Raw genomic sequence first — 20103 nt, 5'->3', positions numbered from 1 at the left:
GCACCGTCAATAATGGCGCTAGAAGGAGGGTTAGATGACACGCTGAGCCTGTTGAATCTGGTTTGAATATCTTATCTATAATGACTCATGCTCAAACCTTACCCCCGGGGTGTTTCTCTAATTTTTACCTTTATCAATTTTCAATCCCTCATGAGCCTCTCTATCACTTGTTCCAGTTAAATTTTGATGGTGAGGATGGAACATCCATAACTGAGCACATTTCTGTTTTTATTAAATTTTGTGAATCTTACGAAATCAATGACGAAGAGTTTTCTTGTGTGATTTTCTTCATCACCCTCGAAGGTCGTGTTAATCAATGGTTCCATACCTCGCCGCCTACTTCCATTCATTCCCTTTATCATTTACTCGGGAAGCTTCATCAAGCCTTTGATATGTATAATTACCAAGATGTTTGTAAAAGAATCAATCTCTTAAGAATGAACCATGGAGGGCATCGAGGGATCCCAACATCAAGGAAATCAATGAAACGACCTTCAAGAGTTGGCACACATAGATGGTGGACGCCATTCAGACGCAGAGAGAATATCCAGGACTCTTCGACCCTCAAGCTACCGTGATGTCGCCTAAACTGGTCCAAAGATCATAAAATTAAACCAAGCTTGGATGCCTCAAAACTCCTTCACCACACCTTGGGGAATTTTCTTGTCTCCACCCACCTCTCAATGACTTCCTAGAGAAAAACACCTCCATCCACAACCCTTGGAAATTTTTCTCACATGAGATCACCTAGTTCCAAAACCTTCTAGAAATAGAGAGCTCGACCAAGGATGAATCCCAACACACCATGGTTATCTAGGAAATTGCAAGGAAAGGATGGAACCACTATCAAACCAGGAAAAAACCATGCCAATGACAACAAATGAACCAAATAAACAAATGCATGTACCATTCATTCACATCTCAGTAAGGAAATCACGCATGCAACTTGTTACCTGCAGAATCCTCGTGCTGAAGTTGTTTATTGAACCTTCTCCTTGATTTCCTTCACTTTCTTTTGCTTGTCCTTTTCCTTCCTTTTATTGCCTACTTTCATTTCTCCAAATCCAAGTGAATGCCCAAGTTCTCGAATAATTCTCTAATTTTTCAAGAGTGTGTGAGAGAGAGAATGAAAGGAGAGAGCCAAACTAGATATAACAAAAGTTGTCAGCTATTTCTCTGAAGCCTTTTTATCATTGATGTCTCAATTTTCTTCATTTTCCTCTAATTTCCATTGCAGGCAAATTGTTGTCTCTTTACCTTCCTTTTCTCATATTTTCCTTTATTTCATAATTAAATTCCAGTTATTACCTCTTTGCCTTTGCCAATTTCCATAGCCATAAATAAACCAAAAGTCCTATTCACTTCATCTTTATTCGTATTCACTTCATCCATGTCCTTTCCAAGGAGTCATGGATAACTTATTTGCTAATCTTAAATGAGTGGGATATATAACTAAATGGTATGATCAAAGTGGTGCATCGATTTCAATCTTGTTGTGGTTTCCAACATAATGTTATTTATCTATAGCAGGAACCCATTTGCTATTAGCTATTATAAATTAAAATACCTATATTTCTATCATGTAATCAAATATGTTCATTCTTTCATTGTACGTCAACACCAACATGAAGAGAATATTTCTTATGTAGTTATATTTTACGTTATAAATGACTGTGAAGTGTAATGTATCATATTTATAGAGGTATCAAAGAGAAGAGTTGGTCATCACAGTTTCTAGGGGTTAGTTTTACACTTTCACCACTACCATTGTGTAGAACTATAAAAAGGATGATGGAAGGAAAATTATCTTAAATGTAGTATCAATTTCATGTTCACTCTTATCATCAATGCGTTGACCAAAATTTTAACTATAGTTAATTGAAATCTAATCCAAACTTTGTATTTTCCAAGAGAAGATAGATGTAACTTATTAGAGTGGTTGGAAACATAGATGATACCTTTATTTCTCCTTTTCTCATCCCTCAAGAAATTATCAATTTATTTTTATATTTATAGACTCAATTTATTGTTGTCTATTCCATTATATAATTTATGTGAGTGTGCACTTCTATATATAACATAAATATTTGAAGCCATATTACTCAGGTGACAAGTCTAATTAGAATATAGTTCACTGGAACAACCATCCAATGCTTATGCAGCTAGACAACTATTGCCAATAGTTATTTATACAACAATTTCTGCTATTTAATATGAAGGTCCTCTTCATTATACCTTGTTCATACAAGTTCATAAACAAGAAGGAATTCCTTTCCCTATCAATACTTTCAAATAATTGGTAGTGAAATGGTAATTGGTGTACATAACTCTTATCCATTGACACTAGTGATATTCAGAGCATTCTCCTTGTCTTTAATCAAATACGCTGTCAAGCCTTAGATATTTGACATTTTCTTTACAAATAGCTCTCTTAGTATACAATGAGAAATCTAAGATTTGATATCTACTTGCTTATACCTAGAAACCATTCCAAACATGAAATGCATTCGTCATGTTATTTGCTTGAGATAGTTTTTGCTTAGAAAACTATGCCAAGAACTAGTAATGTTTTTAAAAAAATGGTTTTTATTCATTTCAGTTCTCGTGGATGATACCTCTCATATATATAATCAACATGCTAGCTTCCAACTAAGGAAGATGAATAATAAGGTTAAATATGGTTGTAAAAGAGAAGAGGAAAGGGTATAACAATCTTTATAGCATTCACTAAATACTTTTAGATCTATTACTACATAAAACACTAATTATTTTTGTAGAAGAGAAGAGGAAAGGATATAACAAGATTTATAGAATTCACTAAATACTTTGAGATCTATTACTACAGAAAACACCTAGGAATGATATCCAAATGGTTCTAAAACAAAGAAAGAAAATTAATCGTATGAAATATGGACAATAATATAACCATTCATATATAGGTATCCTAAAAGAAAACAAATTCTATCATAAATCTTTGTTTGTAACATTACTGGAAGATAGGAAAATTGATGCTCAATTTATCCACTTAGAGATATCTCATATAACTTCAAATATTTGCACATACAAAAACATACTGTAAAACTTACAAAGGAAAAATAATTAGGTCTTAGCATGAATTAGTTAAGATATGGCATAATAAAAGGGTTAAATGATTAATGGGAGTAGGAGACATGTTCTTGGATGTGGTCATTTCTTTTTTGTAAGCTTGAGAGTACCTTTCCATTCATTCATTTCAATAATCAGGTAGGTTACACACATAAGAAACGTTAAGTGGCCTCAACCTACCCAATGGGAAACCAGGTTTGTTGGCCACTAAACCACATTATAATTCATCCAAAACATAAATAGTCTGAGTTTGTCTATCCAAGCCTTATAGGACTTGTAGTCTCTAAACCATTTACTAATCATAAAACTATAAACATAAATTCTACCCGACATATACATTAAAAGATTAGACAAAAATTATCAGACATTACCTTCCATCAGCTATTCATGTCATGATTCCCCCGGAGTGTGATCTTTTACACCTGAGCCAGGCAGTTTAGATTGAGGTAAGCAGGGAATGTGGTGCTCAATGCAGCCAACGTGAGCATTTTAGTGTTGCATATGGAGTTGAATTAACTGGAGCTCTTTATGAATGTCTATGAGACCCTAGTGAGGATCCTTATTTGCAGTTAAATTGAAAGAGGAAGCCATTGTTGTAGAAAAAATACATTTCATAAGCCAGGATCGGGAATCAAATTTCTCCAATCCTCTGCTAGTGGCTCAATCTAGACTTTCAAATTTAATTCAACCTCTCAGGTCGAAATTAGATTCTTTACCTTGGCTGGGGTCCCTATATAATAGGCTTCAACAGTGTTTTGTAAAATCTCAATATTCGTTTTCCTTCCACATTGGCGTCGAGGTCTATTGGATGTCAAGCCATTTTCCTTGCCATTTCGACCCTGATTCTTGTGACCACGACCTTTGCACTCAGAGGCACCACCTATAGGAGGAGTCTTCACCATGATGAACAAAGTTGGACCACCCTTCTTGACTTTCTCTCACCTACCCACACTCGATACCCAACCCACTGTGCAAATTCCAGAGGGAGAAGTGACTTAGGAGGACCTAGAGTAACAGAAATACAGAAAACAAATCAAAAATCAAACTTAAACTTATTAGGAGGACAAAAGGATAGAGGTAGCGCCAAACAACACTACACCACACCATAAATCCACCGCCTGAGCCAATACTTAGAGAACATCAAGAACCCTCCCAGAGTGTGAGGCACCTTCTGAATGAGAGCAATGACCCCTTTGCACTCTAGAGACCAGAGTCAATAGACTTGGCCCCATCTAAACGCTTGAACCCTTTCCCTCCTTAGGGTTTTCCAAGGCACTTTAAACTCAGAATGGTATGGCTCACTTTTAGCATGCAGAGTAAGCATAATAAATATGACCCAGAAACCATGAATCATGCCCATACGAGGTAGAAAATTGCTAAAAGTTATGGAGATCGACATAACATAGTTGAGAAAGCTAGAGCTTGTAATGACAAAAACTTTCCAATTCACCATTGTTCTGTTTCCCCTCCAAACGCAAGGTGAATCACTAATTGTAGCCCCAAACCCAATGAATAGGATAAGAATAAGAATATACCAGACCATTTGTGCCATCCCCGTGAAAATAAAGACCGCTACAAAGTTTCCTCCTTGCATTTCTAGCACGACGAACCCAAAAACAATTGTCTGAGGCATCCTAAGATACCTGTAACACGAGTTAGATTGTCGAACAAATGTTTGCATGTAATCCTCCTTTACCACCACTTGGAATTTTAATAGCCTTCCAAACTGCACGTCATGGATCTGTCACGATCTATGACCCTTCATGCCATTAAGGAGGAGGAGCGTGTGAGAGCGTGGTAGAGGACACCCACCAACCCTTGTGATTAAACGATCAATCATGGTGACGATCCTCATGTGGATCTCCAGCTAGCTCACAGCTCAATCAAGGGTTTTGATTAGGAGCCGAGTCCTAGTCCAAAATTAGAGTCAGTTGATCCAGCCCTCTTCCTGGGTCTCACTTACCCATGGATCATCTATATTCTTACCCGAATGAAGGCATCCCCAATTCGCTACGAAGTCCACTGCTTTGTTACTGGTGCAATGAACGTGCGAGGGAATGATATATTCAAATCCTTGAATAAGCTCATTAATGTCCTGAATCAAACGAGCAGGCCTCCAACTTTTACGTATATTTTCCCACTAGGAACCTTAATTAATATTTTTTATAGTATCGATGACAAGTGTGGTGTTGCCTTCGACCACCAGATTTCTGAACCCTTCCTGTCTTGTGAATAGCAAACTATGTTTGACTGCATTGAATTCAGCTTCATTATTCCTAGCCAAGCCACAGTCGGAAGCATATATTTGAACCACACGACACTATGGGTCTCTGAAGATACCTCCAAAGCCCGCGGCTCCTGGCTTACCTTTGGATGCCCCATCAAAGTTGAGCTTAAGAAAACCATCAGGAGGGCAGAAGATTTGGTAGGAGGATTTTTGGGGAGGCACCTTTAACTTCCACGATGAGGGGGCAACATTTGTGGGTACATGTTTAGGAAATAAATGATCCACACTTCATCAAGTGTAACCTTCCAATCATAATAATTCCATTTCTCTGCAAGGATAGTTTCTCTAATGTTTTGGAGAATTCATCTCTAAATCTCTGAATGTGGGAGCTTCTGTTCTTTGAAAATCCTTCTATTCCTTTCTTTCCATACTGCCCAAAGAAGAAAGCCAAGGGAGAGATACAAAGCTATATTTAGGATAGGACTGGAGAAGAGTCCTTGCCTCCAGGTCTCAATAGTGGATCGAATACTAGTATTATCTCGGTCTAGATGACCAGAAAGAGAGTCAATATTATGCTAGAGCTGAGCTACAAAGGGGAATAGGTTCAAAATATGCTCAATAGTTTCATTTTGAGAGGCACACATGCTGCAGAAGGAAGGCCCTTGGATTCCTCTCTTTTGTAATTGGTCCTATGTGAGAATACATGCAGTGCACACTAGTGACAAGAACTACGTCACTTTGTCCAAAATTTTCCCATCCATATTTTTCACTAGAGAGGATTATACTGGTCCTGAGGTTCCTCTGCTGCCAACTGAGAAGCTTCTTTTATGGTGAACATGCCATTGGTTTTCTATCCCCATTGAAGAATATTCGGCCCATCAGAAATAGCGATCCTTCTAAAGTGTAGCTCTGTATCAAATAATTCCCATTGAATTGAGCTTGGGGGATTGTTCGAATCGTGCTTCCTTTTCCATTTTCTTCATGTAGTCAAAGAGAGAGGTTCCCAAAACTGATTGACTATCAAATTATGGGTTCTGTTGGTAAAAGGAAGATCTCAGGAAGGTCCTAGTGACTGAAGAGATTTTCCCATTGTTGCCACAAATATTGCTAGAATAAAGCTCTACTCCCATCCCTAATTTCCAAGAAGGTATGACTATGGATTAATTCTCTATTCGTAGAGGCTAAATTCCAAATTGAGGGTCCTCTTAGAATACCTCACGCTCATAGTCTATCTTTCAAAGAGGAGGGAATATTGTATTTCCGGCCCCAAATAATCTTCCAAAGATCTGTTCCACCGTAAATCAAATGCCACCATAGTTTCATACCCATCACTTGATTTAGGATAAAAGGGTTACTGAGACCAAGACCCCCAGTCATTTTGTGTTTGATAAGACGATTCCATGAAAGGAGTGCCCATTTTTTGGCTTCCTAAGCCCCATTCCATAATTTTTTTTGGAAAATATTTGTCATATCTGAGCATGCATTTTTAGGAGTAGCTAGGCCTGATAACTGGTAGATTGGAATTGATTGCAGCACAACCTTCAACAGAACCACCCACCCAACAAAGTTAAGAGAGAGAAAAGGCCAGTTTTGAAGGCATGATTGAATACACTAGAGGAGGTATTGCCAACAATATGTTCTTAGAGAGTTAATGACTAGGGGAATTCCCAATGATTTGGATGGATGGGAGCCAATACGAAAACCAAAAATCCTGGCTAGGAAGGATTGGGAAGAAACCATGCTATGGAGGAAAAAAATATTATATTTATCATTATTGATCTGAGTGTGAGAGGCTTGCATAAAATCTTGAAGGATAGATTTTTGGAGTCTAGCTTCCCGAAGGGAGACTTGGAAAGAAAGCATTATGTTATCTAAAAATTGTTATCTTATTTTCCTATAGACAAAAGGAGGTATAAAGTAACTTGGTGCCCATGGATGAAGGAATGGACTATGGCAACAACTCAAAATTATGTGTTATGGGAAGTAATCACACAACTCTTCAATATTTAAAGGCTTTCAAACTTGTGATCTAGGTATCTTTTCATGTGATTTTTCAAGCCTCTTCATATACATTTTCCTGTGCAATGGGTCTATTCTTGATCCATATTCACTTCATCTTTGTCCTTTCACACGAGTCATGGATAACATATTTGCTAATATTCAATGAGTGGGATATATAACTATATCGTATCATCTGATCACACTGGTGCATTGATTTCAATCTTGGTCTGGTTTCCAACATAATGTTATTTATCTATAGCACAAACCCATTTGTTATTAGCTATTACATATTTAAATATCCTATATTTCTATCATGTAATCAAATATGTTCATTCTTTTTTTGGACATCAACACTGACATATTCAAGAGAATATTGCTTATGTAGTTATATTTTACGTTATAAATGAGTGTGAAGTGTAATGTATAAGATTTATAAAGGTATCAAAGATAAAATTGGTCATCATAGTTTCTAGGGGTTGGTTTTACACTTTCACCACTACCATTCTGAAAAACTGTAAATGACCCTCCCACATTTATTCGCTTGTACAAGCTCTCTAGGGTAAATATGAGTTGAGTGCTACAATGACATGACCCAACTTTCAAGTTCCAGTTATGGACATGGGGCCTACAAACCTACAACTAGTTGACCTCCCTCAGGGGTTGCAGACCACTCACGAGCTTGACAATCAACCTGGTTGATCACTCTCTTCACAGCCAACCCAAGTGATCAATATCTCAGATGGATCTATTTTCTCAAGAGAAACTCCCAAACTACACCCATAACATTGCATCCGTGCGGTTATGAAGCTCCAACAACACTCATAAGCTTTCTTGCGTGTTGTTATGGCCAAAGATCCCCTATTTTGTGCATGTGGTTCTAGGATATGTGTCACTTTTTCAGGATGGCCTCCATGCCACTGCTGAAAATTGCCTGTAACTTTCCATAATCATGATTGAGATGATCACAATGCCAAAAATTCAAACTTGAAGCAAGAAATTTACCTAGACTGCCTAGTACACATTAGACATTTCGTCAAACATATGGTAAACATATAATTTTTAGGTGATGAATGCATCTACGATCATAAATCTCTGAACTTGATCTAAGAATCACTAAGAAGGTCTAATTCCTTCTCAATTAGGTGCAACAACACTTGTTAGACCATGCATTCATCAGCCATTGAAATACTTATCAAATCATGAATAAGAGCCATAGTCAGAGCACATCATAGAACCATTCTTATAACCAGCGAATATCCAGAATATTAACCATGAAAAACTAGCCATCAAATCAACATAATACCAAGTTCAAGTGCTCATAGGTCGCAATAGGGAAAATAACTTCTATTAACATATGTAAAATCCAAGCAAGTCAGGGACTTCCAGGTCCAAACCGACTTCACATTTGGGAGAGTCGAGACCCCTTGGTTGACAGATTTCTAGCACCGTCAATAATGGCGCTAGAAGGAGGGCTAGATGACAAGTTGAGCCTATTGAATCTGGTTTGAATATCTTATCTAAAATGACTAATGCTCAAACCTTACTCACAGGGTGTTTCTCTAATTTTTCCCTTTATCAAATTTCAATCCCTCATGAGCCTCTCTATCACTTGTCCTAGTTAAAGTTTGATGGTGAGGATGGAACATCCATAACCAAGAACATTTCTGATTTTCTTAAATTTTGTGAATCTTACAAAATCAATGATGAAGAGTTTTCTTGTGTGATTTTCTTCCTCACCCTCAAAGGTCATGTTAATCAATGGTGCCATACCTTGCCACCTACTTCCATCCATTCCCTTCATCATTTCCTCGGGGAGCTTCATCAAACCTTTGATATGTATAATTACTGAGATGTTTGTAAAAGAATCAATCTCTTAAGAATGAATCCTAATGAATCAATTGAGGAGTTTTTTGATCAATTCCTTCACCTTTGTTATGAAATTTCTAAAGAAGACATGAATAAGGATTTCTTGAAACAAGTGTTTGAGATATTGGTTCTTATCTCTTTACATGATGAACCCGAACCCCCTAATTTCCCTACTTCCCTAACTCTTATGAATCATGAGACACCTATAATTTCAGAGGAGGAATTTACTGCCTCCTTTTTCGTTTTCCTCCCCCTTTTCCAGTTCCGATGAAGGTGCCTCTGTGTGATGGTGATAAAGTTGAAAAATCTACAAATCAAATTCCTAATCCATCTTCTCATTCTTCTTCCATTTCTCATGACTCAAATTCAATGAAGGAAATCTCACAATGGCTCATGAAGCCCATGATAAAGACTAACTTCCCCATTCTGCAACATGATGTTATCATTCATAACTCTAGCTTCCAATCTAATCTAGATTTCTATTCTCCTCTATCATCTACATGCCATGATTCTTTTTACTATGATCTACCTGATCAATTTGCTCCACCAGCTAGTCTTTCACGCTCTCTTGATTTTTTCATTACTGGTTCAAATTGTGATCAGATACAACACAATCAAATTACACATGTATAAGAGCAAGAAGGTGAAGATTCTTTCAATCTTTCTTCTCTTTTCAAAAATATTCCATGTCAAAACAATGTGCTTCCATTCTTGAATGATTCTCAATCTGCTAATATCGATAGTGAATCAAATCTAATCAATTCTTTCGATCAATCCATCACCTTCGGCAAAAATCACCCCAATGATGATGACTCTATTGATGTATTCAATCACGAATTCCCAGGTGCATCAACTGATCTTTTGGTTTCTCATGAAGATTTTACTTTGGATCCAGAATCTGATTCAGTCAAAGAAGATGTGGTTATCAAAAATTCCTCTTCATTTCACTATCCCTTGTGCTCTACCATCTGCGATGCATCTACTTGCGATGGAGATAATCCATGCTCTTTAAGTTCTTCATCCAATGAGTTATATTTTGAATTTACACAAGGCGATGAGATTATCCATGATGTAAATGAAAACAATTGAATCATTGACTACTCTGCCCAACCCTCATCATCTCTTCTCTTGCACAAAGAAAACTCTTCAAATCAACTTGCTCATGAAGTTTCCTCTATTAATTAATATTCAAATTTGTGATCAAAAGAATCCTTCGACTTGAGTAATTTGGTTGCTCAAGTTGAAAAATCCAATGAAATCGGTGATAGAGATGGATGTCATCCGATGAGAAATGGATTTATTGAAACCAGTGGTAGTAGCTATCCTCAAACCATGCATGATCTCATTCAATCTTCAAAACACAATTTTACAATCCTGGAAATTTTTGGGACCTTCCAGGGAGTCGAGGCACCTCAAATTCTGTTGATGGTTATGTCAGGATCTCGCAACTCTGGTAATCTCCCCGAAATAGTCAGATCTAGTTTTTTTAGCACAATCCTTCTCTTTGCATGGTTTCACTCAATGAAAATTTCTTTTTGAAAAATGTTTGGTATTCCGAGTATGATCTTTGAAATTTTCAAGATTTTACTTCTCACTAGATTTAGGAATCTTTTTCAGTTTATTCATCTTCATGAAAATCACTCGCATCAAACTTGGGTTTGGAATGTGTGCCTCTCATAGAGTCATGGAATTGCGAAGTTGATCATTTCAAAGACTATCTTTCGCCGAAGGAATCATGCTTATCAAATTCATCTCTTAATAGTCAGCTCCTGGTTTTTCTCGCGAATGTTATATTGCAAATATTCCCCTTCATTGCACCTGAAATCCTCTTGAGTGATAATGAATGCACGAGTTATGAGGCGAATCAAATTCTTCTTCGTTCACTACATCTTGACTGATTTCATGTGCTTGTTGTACTGGCGTTCCTTTTCACTTATTTCGATAATTACGTTGCTAGTGTAGTGTGTAAGCAATTACAAAGAAATAGTTTATCACATTCGTCACACGAGGAGGATGATTCTATTATTCAGAGCATTTGTGAAACTGTTCAAAATGATTTATCTTCATTTATTACAAACTGGGAATATGATGCTTTAATCAGCCCATCTGATCAGTACTCTGTCTCTAATGAGTGCCATTCATTTTATCATTTTCCCATTAGCACATCCAATGACAATTGTTTTACATCCTTTGATCTTCATCATTCAACATCTCACTATTTGGATTTTTGCCAAGTGATTGTATCACTTCAGCCTTCTCTAATGGTTATGTCAGGTCCTCACTATCTCGACATGACTACCAAATATGATCAGATCTATTTTCCCTCACAAGATTCCCATATTAATCTCGTGTCTCTAATTGAAGAGCCATATTTTCAAATATTTTAGGGTTTTCAAGAGGATCATCATCAATTTTATGATCCAACCAGTGAATGGTTGGAGGAATATTACTCGGCAAGCTCCGTTACAATAAATAGGTTTCGGCCTTTTCTCGTGCTTTCTAAGGTGGATGACATAGAAGGTGCATTCATAAGAAGTCTTTGAGGTTTGTTTGATTATGCTTTCCATTGGAGAGGTCAGAATGTGAATTGGATGAAAGTAGTGGTTGTGACACATCTTTTTGCGCACATGCAAGATCTTCAATTTTCTGTGCAAATTATTCAAGCTCTCATATTTTCTCTTGCACATTTCTTTATATTGCAGGTTAGGAATGATTACGGTGGCTATATTAGAAATTCCATCATACGTGACCTTGACCTTCTAGTTGCTAGATTACGAGTAGGATTAGTTGCATCTTAGTTTTCCTTCTCTTGCACCAATCCCGTCTTGTTATCTTTAGTCTCTCTTGTCTTTTCTTACTTTTCTCTTGCATTATGCTTTGGTTTAGTTTCTTTTCTTGGCTTCTGGTTTTGTTTCCTTGTTGTGTGTTGTCATTCCTATCATTTTGTTTCTTTTGTTTTTCTTTCTTGTTAATTGTCTCCTTTTGTTTTCATCATGTGAATAAGTGTTGTGCCTGGACCTATTTTGGCTTCTTAGTATGTGTGTGGTTGAAGTCTAGAGAGTCTTGTGACACTTCAAAATTTGGCTAATGTCCAGTCCATCTTCCTTGTGGCGGTTATATATTTTGGTCGATGAAGTTCGATGGAAAATATGATCCGTTCGTAAGGAGATTTTTGGTCCAACCATGAACCTATGTCTATTCAGGAAACCTTATGCCTACAATCGGTTTTGTGTTTCGGTGTTTTCATGCTTATCCAATAAGTAGAAGAGGAGAAGGGGAAAAATAAAAAATAGCAAACCTAAATCAGAGGTATCTATATGCTTCTCTAAAGTAACAACCTCTTCTGCTCTCAATAAGTCAGGATCCCTTTTCCGCCCAAAAATAAATAAGTGTCGATGCATAGTCCTCTTTAAAATAAATAAGTAAAGGTGAAATAAGAGAAATGCTTCATGCAAAGAGACTTGAAGCAAGAAACTCTGCTGGGGTACTGTCCAGGATCGCTGGTAGCGGAGAAATGCTTGTGTTCCTATGTGACATCGTTGGGGTACTGTCTAGGCCTACTGGCAGTGGAGAAACACGAGAGATAAAAAATTATGCTCTGAAAATATTAATCTCGCGAGCTACACTACCCTTACTAAGTCGAAATGTTGTGATATCGCTGAATCTTATGTTGTGTTCAACCAAGAAGGAATAAAGGAAATCGTGTCTATTCATGTCTAAGTGGGAAGACCAAAGTAATTTGCATGATTAATCAATGCTCCCTGAAGAAACAAGGCCCTCCACAGAAGAATTTAACCGACACAGAGAAGTTGTAATTCTACCAGTGTGTCGCCAAGTGTTGTAGCTACTACAACACCCTCCAAAATTTTGGCATACACTCAATTTTAGAGCCTTCCTTGGTCTTGCATACTATTGTCGCAAAAATTGAAAATCATTGCATGAGTTTTCTTGAAGTATTTTTCTCCCCTTTGCAATTTGGGTTAACTATCATCTTTTGGCATGATTGGATGTTGAATAATGTGTAGAGGCATGTTCTCATGGTTTCAAGGGTTTATATTTGTGTATATGAGGTGTTCTAACTATGTAAACATTTGTCACACTCATTCACAAAGTTTTGAGCATTCTCGTACAAGTGTCGTCATGGTCGTCCCAAAGTCTATCTTAAGTGTTGCACTTGTCTAAATGGTCATAAAGAGGTCACGCAAAGGGAAATATATTGCTCTTGTGTCTTAGGTGATCTATGTTGTTGTGTCGTCAAGTATTGTAAGTGTGATATCATAGCCAAAGTCTTATCATTGTTCACATCAGTCTAACTCGTCTTACACTTATCCATTTCTAAGAAGGCTTCCCGACTAAGCAACTTGGCTTCACCCGACCTCCTTCAACTATGTGTTGCACAATTCTAGTTATCTAGCTGTGAGATTTTCCTTTGGCACTACACAATGTGTAGTTCCTGCCTCCTAGGACTATTGTACTGCACAGTTTCCGTGCTCAAGCTCTGGCCTTGACCTTCATAATTGCGCAATCATTCCTCCCAGCTTGGCCTTTACTGCAAAATGCACAATCACAAGCCTCAAGCTCATCCCCTAAGCCTCTTAACTCTATAATTACATAGTAGCCCTGTCTCCCTTGTCTCTCAAAATTGTATAGTGTGTCCTCTCAGTGCGCATCGCCTTAGCTTGTCCCACTACCTCTCAAAATTGCACAGTATGTTCCCATAATCCTGCCTAAACTACACACTGTGTAGTCTCAGAGCTTAATCCTCACCCCTAGTTGTTGGAACTGTGAATTTCACAGTCACTAAGTCCTCTCTCCTGGCCTTTCACCTGGCTCCATCTCAAATAATGGATCAAAATCCACTATCTTAGACTAGGTTTTCATATTGATGTCATCTCATCACGAGTGAATTGCAGATGTAGGTACTCTATCACATCATGTCAAGATGATGAAGAAGGAGATGAAGTAGGGGAACTTGCTTAAATACGCACTTGTAGCTGAACACACAAGCTAATCAATCAATAAAAGCCAAAGGGGCATTATTTTGTGATCACAACTCAAGACTTAAGATCATTGAAGATTCCTTATCACCAAGTCATAGAAAGGTGAAAAGAGGAAGTGTGCACTCAACACTCAGTAGTAGCAGTGACTTTACATTGCCACATCATCATGCAATACATGTCCATTGTGTCATGTCATGCCATGTCATGAGTAATCACATCCCACACCTTGTGGCCAATGATGTAACATATTTTCAGAAATCTATTGTAAAGTGAAAGTCCAAAGGATGTGTGGAATACGAAAAGTCATGTAAAGTTGAAATGTCATAGGAAGTCAAACAATCATGAGGGTATTCAAAGAGTCACAAGGAAGGATAAGCAACACCCCTTGGTTATTTATACTCCCTCATTATGTGCGCAAAGGACTTTTCACCTTGGATCCTTCCGCAATGCATTAGAGAGACAAACTAGTTCTTTCATCTATGCTAATGTAGTTGAACTAGTTCGGTTCTTTTAGTGCTCATATTATTGAGAATGTGTTGTAATGGTTGTTGTTGTTGGCCCGTCATTTTGGACTATCTTGCAGGATACTAGAAAGATCTTTCTCATGGATTGGTTGTAATGACCGTCACATATTTGTGGACTATTTCACTCGATGCTAGATGAACCCTTGTTGGTTGTGCGTGTCTCTTCTATAGTGGTACTATTACCTCGTTATTAGAGGCTCACTTTATGCTTTTACTCTGGGGCAGAAGAAATTTGATGCACCTACAACTAAACACTCAGTAATCACACATTATTTCTTTTCGGAGGCACCAGACATTCCTTTGTTGCTGACAGATAGAGCCAAGGAATATCTATAAGAATACATGGCAATCGGGTTGATATTCCGGATGGGGCTCCTACTCCAAACAGTTTGAGGTCAAATTGAGACTTCACATCGAGGAGACCCCTTAGTTTACAGATTTCCAGCATTGTCAATAGGTCCCAACTGCCTAGGCTGAAGACAAATTTGATACTTATAGTTGAATTAGAGGACAAAGGTTATGATGTGGTGTACAGTATGGGAAAAAAATTTCTAAAGCATGTTTCTACTAGAGAAGTGAAACAGATTGGATTTAGAGTGAAAAATATCGTCAATCTAGAGGTATATTTCTCCATGCATGCAACTATACCTCCAGGAGTGAGGAGGGGTGATGTAGAGCCTTAGTCGCAGAGTTGCAAAGATTTGGCCAGGGTCCATAGGAGAGAAGTAGCAGTTGGAGTATACTCTTCTCATGGATCATTACCCTTGATATAGGGACCCATGATATTTAGTAGCAGTAGGATCAGTGTTAATTGTAGCAGTCAGATATAGAGGAGCACAGACTAATGTTGACAGTAGAGTAGGAGGCTCAACAACAGAGTCAGGAACAACATAATTTTCCCAGTAGACACTGCAGAGACTAGTAGTAGTGAAATGCTTAGGAGACAGTTGCAAATCAAAGACACAATTGATTTAGTATTTCAGATGCTTCTCAGTTGCAATTATCGTAGTAACAAAAACAACAGTGAGATGGCTTCTTGTTATCGTACATTCTTGTAGGAGAAAGATTGGTGTTGTGCAGAACCCTTTTCTTGCTAAGAGGGAGTGTTGAAATTGTAGCAAGAAAAGGCTTCATTTGACTAGTGCTTTATTCAAATGGAGAAAATTTGATTTTCCACATCAGCTGGATGACTTGGATTGTAGTTAGCAAGAGTGACATGGCCTTGTCTACTAGTTATCTCAGTAAATTCAAGTTATAGGCTAGAAGTAGAGTTGTGCATGAGTTGATTGCTAAGATCTAGCAATCTAGTTGAGTTAATGTTAGTTTAACTTAGTTAATTGAGCTCTAGTCATTAATTGAGTTAGTTTAAGGTAATTTGAGTAGTTATAACAATTATTAACTAACTGATATCTCATTTAACTACTTAATCAACTAAAAATACACCTAGTCATGCATGGAATTCAAATTACCTAGTTGAGTGGATGGAAAAGGAACATTTGTATTTATAATTGTATCATATTTAATGTACAATGATTTTGTGATATAGGTGGATATTGGTGGCCACCCACCTATTCCACCTAGACCTCTAGTCAGTTTCATGTCATTCCTTGATTATAGTAGCATTTATTATTTTTAGCAGTTTTTTAGGTCGTGAACTTTTGGAGCTATTTTGACCCCCTAAATGGCAATTTTTTTATTTTTAGAAATCTTGTAGTACTTGGAGATATTTCCAATGAGGTATCACACATGACAAACAAAGATCATATGACTAAGTTATAACCCTGGGAAGTGGGTTTCCCAACGAACCCCAATAGGGCCTAAACAATCTTTGCAATCCATCTCTTTGGGTTAGGGTTTTGGTTGTTAAGGGTTTTCCCTTGTTGTTCAATAATAAAAAGTCCCTTAAGCCTCATTGTAACACAGTTTAGAGGCATGTAGATGTCACATCTCTCCTTAGTGATAATCTACCATCCCTTGAGCTAGTTTATTTCCATTCTCTATGTAAACATATTTTAGTTCTTTGATATTATTGAAATGAATTTTTATTTATGTTACATTTCTTTGTTTATGTTTGTATCTGTATTCTTTTCCATTCCAGTAGAAGTCTGGATCAATGGTATTAGAGCAGTATTCTCTTTCTCTATTCTTATTTTCATGTCCCCAACGATGTTAGGGTATAATGATTTAGGGCTCCAACTGGTTGAACCTTTACAAGACCATGCCGATAAACCCCAACGACCTCCCTTAGTGGAATAAAAGAAAGATGATGGAGTAGAAGATCCGTCCAAAATATTGCTCGAATAAGCCATCGAGCAAAAGACGAATGGGATGATGGATAACTTTGCCAGGATTTTTCTGTGGCTACCCACAGGTGATACATCTTCATCTAGTAGCCACTCTAGAGGTGCCACTCCCTATAAGGTACAAGTCAAATTTGACATACACATACTTGAAGGCCATAAAGATGCAGACGTCATATATATGGTTAAATCGGTTGGAAGGATATTTTTCAAGTCATGAATTTTCCAATCGGGAAAATATTACTTTTTCACTTCTAAAAGTCGCCCCCATGTAACGGACTGGTGGGAAACTGACTGTGAACAGAAGGATGAGAGGAAACCCTCAATGTTTTCAATTGCACCTAGTTGGAATTCTTTTTGAGACGCCATAAGGGAAAAATATTACCCTATCAAGAGCTATGAATATAAATGCATAAATTCGACCACGTTTCAGCAGGGAAGGGACCAAGATGTGTCGAAGTTCACAAATATTTTTTATACACTTCACATGAAATTTGGTATCAAGGATTATGAGCAGAATTTGGTATTCAAGTATCGCGACTATCTACACCAGTAAATCCAAGATGAGATGGAGTTCCTAGACATCTCCTCGCTTGGCGCTCCTTATCGATATGATGTCAAGATCGTGCAAAAACTTAAATAGAAGAAGAAAGGCTTTGGATCTGCAAATTTGAATAAAGGGAAAGGAGGCCCCAAACCGTAGAACAAAGGATAAAGCCAAGGTGAGGCGACCCAAGAAAAATTGCGAAAGCCGCAAGAAAAGAAAAACACCATGAAAACAAATAAGGACACAGATAAATGGTGTGAGTGCCACCACAGGCCCAATCACAACACAAGTGAGTTTCCAGCCAAGCATTCATTAGTAGTTGAGTTGAAGGCTTCTTAATCAAATGCATATTTTGACTCTGAGTCAGAACCCGACAAGGGTAATGACAAAGGGAAGTAGATTATTGTTGCGGAGACCAGCGCCACTATTTCCACCATAAGGATCGAGAAGATTGATCCCGAAGATCCAAAAGAGGGGGATAATTTCTTCCACTCCCACATGCAAGGGTTCTCCACTATAGTTCATTGTCAACAACGAAAGCTAAAATAACTGAATTTTAGCAATGTTCGTGAAGAGCTTGGGCATACCAACCACACCACACCCACAGTCATACACCATGGGATGGCTTCACCAAGGATGAGATCTCCGCATCACCTAACAGTGTCTCGTTCCCTACAACATCAAGCTCTTCACATATGAGGTATTGTGTGATGTTTCTCCTCCTGAAGTTTTTGATGTATTATTTGGCCAACCATCCTTGTGGAAGTGTCATGTTGTGTATGAGTCTAGGCCTCACACTGTTATTATTTCTTTGCGAAATAAGTTAAACAGGATACTAGAGGTACCACTTCCTACCACCATCTCTTTTATTTCTATGAAGAAATTTTATTATTTTCTTAATAAGATTTCAAGGGTTCTATGGGATCTGGCGAGGTATGACCATTCCATCTCTTTCATCATATTCATTTATAAATTCCATTGGAATTAGTAGGAAATAATATGTATAACTTAGCTGTTGGAAGAGGTCAAATGAGTGAAATGTTGCCTCTAGGGTGTTCTATTCAAAACGGGGGGAATGGAAAGAAATTGAGTAAAATACAATGGATATGATTACCCCTAGACTATGAAGTTGTTATCAAGACTTTGAAATTAAAATTCATAAATAAATTGGTTCTTCTTGTAGGTAATTTTATTGTTTTTCTTAAATTGAAAGGATATTGTATGTTGAGTAAGAGATACTATATGTAAGTGGCTTATTAATTAAATAGGTGTCTTGTTTTCTCTAAATTCAAAGGGAGGAATTACTGTATTCACTTGTCTTATGAGATTTTTCATTTTTTCATTTAGTTTGAAGAAAATAATAGAGGATTTACCTTTTAAGATCCCATTATGATTTTCTCTAAATTGATGATAAAACAAGAGAGATTAATACCCTACTACTTCTTTAAAAATATAGACATATCTACTCCTACAAACTAAGGTGAATTGCTTGCAGGTTTTCATGGCTTTATGGTGATTTCTCAATAAGTTAATGCAGGTTCAAGTAATAGAAAAGAAAATGTTGTTTTAAGAACTAAATCCAATTGCAAAGATGGAAGATTTGAGTTAATTTATGCGAAACTACTTTCATTTAATGAGGAAATGGGCATGGGATGGTAACAATATTTTAGCCAAGTATTTGGGAATTATAGTTATATCTTCCTTCATATCATTGGCTTCCCATACTAAATTGTATAGTTCTCTCTTTTGATGCTTCTAACAAGGAAGACTATACTAAAGCATTAATATTATGGAATACTAGTTTGGCATTATAGTTATATATTTCCTAATATCATGAGGTTCCCATAGTGAATTGTATAGTTTACTCTTTCATTTCTTCCAACAAGGAAGACCATAATGAAACATTGTTATTATGAAATACTTATGAAACTATATTTTGTATGGTGTGAAGTAACAATGGATGCTCACAACTTTGCAATCATCTAAATAATTAATGATTTAGGATTTCGAATGACTATATTTCCAAATGGATTTTCTAGCACTAGGTTATAGACTCAGACTCTCATAAGAAAAAAATTCTTAAAATGTGCAAGTGACTTGAGTACAATTTTTTATTATTTGTTTTTTAACATAGATTGAAGATCCCATAGTATGATAGTTTGAAGTATTACGTGTCTTCCATTTCATTAGTGAAATTAAACCCCATATGCCTTTTAATCTTGTATTTATTTTGAAAAACAATTTTATTTTGGATTGCCATGAATAATCATATTCAAATCTTGTGGAATGTTATCTCTTTGTAAATTCAATAAAATTGACACTTCCTTGGTTGCACATAAATGGTTAATGGGAACCCATTTTGTTTTTGATGCAATAATTAAGTGGATAGACTTGTCTATTTTGGAATGGAGATTTTAGGGTTTTATTTTAATTATTAGTGATTATTAGGAGGATGGTAGAGATTTAACCTCCACTAAATATTATGGAAGATTCATCTTACTATACAAAAATAAAAGGTTGGAATTTATCTCCA

The sequence above is a fragment of the Pinus tabuliformis genome, chromosome 5_2 (assembly GCF_031772625.1).
Source record: "Pinus tabuliformis cultivar Carrire ecotype Pingquan chromosome 5_2, CPIR1, whole genome shotgun sequence".
NCBI lineage: Eukaryota > Viridiplantae > Streptophyta > Pinopsida > Pinales > Pinaceae > Pinus > Pinus tabuliformis.
The sequence above is the reverse complement of the archived record's forward strand: the minus strand, read 5'-3'. Positions refer to the sequence as shown.